This window comes from Pteropus vampyrus, unplaced genomic scaffold (assembly GCF_000151845.1).
Source record: "Pteropus vampyrus isolate Shadow unplaced genomic scaffold, Pvam_2.0 Scaffold319, whole genome shotgun sequence".
Lineage (NCBI taxonomy): Eukaryota > Metazoa > Chordata > Mammalia > Chiroptera > Pteropodidae > Pteropus > Pteropus vampyrus.
The window spans coordinates 750,268-752,801 of record NW_011889100.1 but is presented as its reverse complement, the minus strand read 5'-3'; the positions used below and the strand labels follow the sequence as shown (position 1 = coordinate 752,801).

General features: G+C 54.8%; 1 protein-coding gene across 2 annotated transcripts in view; it reads left to right on the top strand.

The window, feature by feature from the left end:
- CELF3 (CUGBP Elav-like family member 3) overlaps positions 1-2,534 on the top strand; it is a 17,836-nt gene that overhangs the window by 4,816 nt on the left and 10,486 nt on the right. The gene's annotated exons all lie outside the window — the stretch shown is intronic.

Genomic DNA, 2,534 nt, shown 5'->3' with positions numbered 1-2,534 from the left:
TGCTCTTTGTCACCCTGCAGATTGCCCCAGCCTGGGCTGGCAGAGGCAGGAATAAAAAAATCTCAGACCCTCTCCCCACCCGCATTTCAGAGCCTGGGGGAGGATGTGCCTTTTGCTGGCTGCTGCTCTCTGTCTGCTTCTGGAGTCTCCAGCGCCGTGAACTCCAGGAAGTACTTCCAGAGAGCTCACTCCCCCATCTCTTCAGCAAACATTTGCTGAGCATCCGGGTGCTGGAGACACACCTGTCCCAGCCACCACTCCCCCGCCTCCGGGAAACAGAGTGAGGCTGATTCTCCATCTCTTCCTGGGAGGGCAAAAGAAAAAAACAGATGAGGGAAGAAGGCGGGGGTCTAGCTAGGACAATCTGAACTGCTTCGACCGCTCCCAACTCCCAACCCCCCACGGTCCGTGACCCAGCCCCTCGGTGGCCCTCGAGTCATGAGTATCTCTAGGAAAGCAAATCAGCTGCCAGCTCCCTGCTGTCACCCGCCGTCTGATCCTGGCAGGTGGCAAGGCGGACCAGAACAGCCATTGCTCACAGAGTTAAGGTCCGTGCGTGTGTGTGAGCAGCCTTGGAACCCCAGGCGCACGCGCGCACGCGCACGGGCATGCGGCACCCTCCAGCCAGGTGTGTGGCTGTGAGCACACGCGCCCCTGGGAAGCCTGGTTCCAGTCAGTCACACCGCAACTTTCTCTTCCCTCTGGGGGCCCCTCATGAATCAAGTTCTCACTCCACTGCTGTTTCTGTCTTCTTCCTGTCGTCTCCCCACCTCCCAGAGCCCCTTGCGGAAACCAGAGGGACTAGAAAGGAGAGAGAGGAAGGGACCCCAGAGCCTGGGGGGACGGCCTGAGCCCCCAGGGCCGTCTGCGCCAGCGGGGGACGGCAGCCATGGTCTGTCCCCCTCGGCTGCCCGCTGGGTGTGGGGAGGCACTGCCTCCCCATCCAGAGGAAATGAGGCCCAGGGCAGGAGATGAGGGAGAAGGGCGCCCCGGTTAATGATTGTCTAGCCTTGTCCCCAAGCTCCCAGGTGACACCGAGTTCTCCACTTTGGCACTGGCCCCAGAGCACAGAATGCACAGGGAACTGACAGAGCCTCTAGTAGGAAATAAAGGGTTCTATCTTCTGGGGGGACCCTAAGCTGGAGGTTCTGGGGGGCAGACCAGGGTAGTCCAGGGAGCAGATGTCTGTGACCAAGCTCCGCCTGACCCTTTGTGACCCCAGGTCTGTTCTCTGCCACCTGCTGTCCTGGCAGCCTTATTTCCTTCCCCTCAGCCAGTCTGGCGTGTGTGTGTGTGTGTACAGTGTGTGTGTGCATTGTGTGTGTGTGTACAGCACGTGTGTGTGTACGGTGTGTGTGTACAGCATGTGTACAGTGCGTACAGCATGTGTGTACAGCGCATGTGTACAGAACGTGTGTAGTATGTGTGTACAGCATGTGTGTACAGTGTGTGTACAGCATGTGTACAGTGTGTGTACAGCATGTGCGTACAGTGTGTGTGTACAGCGCATGTGTGTGCAGCGTGTGTGTACAGTGTGTGTGTGTACAGCATGTGTGTGTGTGCAGCGCATGTGTGTACAGCATGTGTGTGTACAGCGTATGTGTACAGTGTGTGTGTACAGCATGTGTGTGTACAGCGTGTGTGTATAGCTCGTGTGTGTGTACGGTGTGTGTATACAGCATATGTGTGTACAGTGTGTGTGTGTACAGCATGCGTGTACAGCGTGTGTGTAGTGTGTGTGCAGCGTGTGTGTGTACAGCATGTGTACAGTGTGTGTGTGTATGGTGTGTGCATACAGCGTATGTGTGTATAGCATGTGTGTGTACAGTGTGTGTGTACAGCATGTGTGCAGCATGTGTACATTGTGTACAGTGTGTGTGTGCAGCGTGTGTGTGTACAGCGTGTGTGTGTGTACGGTGTGTGTATAGCATGTGTGTACAGCGTGTGTGTACAGTGTGTACAGTGTGTGTGTGCAGTGTGTGTGTGTACAGCATGTGTACAGTGTGTGTACAGCGTGTGTGTGTGTACGGTATGTGTACAGCATGTGTGTACAGCGTGTGTGTGTACAGCATGTGTGTACAGCATGTGTGCATGTGTGCAGTGTGTACAGTGTGTGTGCAACATGTGTGCGTACAGTATGTGTGTGTACAGTGCGTGTACAGCATGTGTGTGTATAGTGTGTGTGTGTGTACGGTGTGTGTATAGTGTGTGTACAGCATGTGTGTGTACAGTGTGTGTGTGCAGCATGTGTAGTGTGTGTGTGTACAGCATGTGTGTGTACGGTGTGTGTACAGCATGTGTGTACAGCATGTGTGCAGTGTGTGCAGCATGTGTGCAGTGTGTGCAGCATGTGTGCAGCATGTGTGCAGCATGTGTGCAGTGTGTACAGCGTGTGTGTACAGCATGTGTGCAGTGTGTACAGTGTGTGTGTACAGCGTGTGTGTGTGCAGTGTGTGTACATATGTGTGCAGCATGTGTACAGTGTGTGTACAGTGTGTGTGTGTACAGCATGTGTGTGTACGGTGTGTGTACAG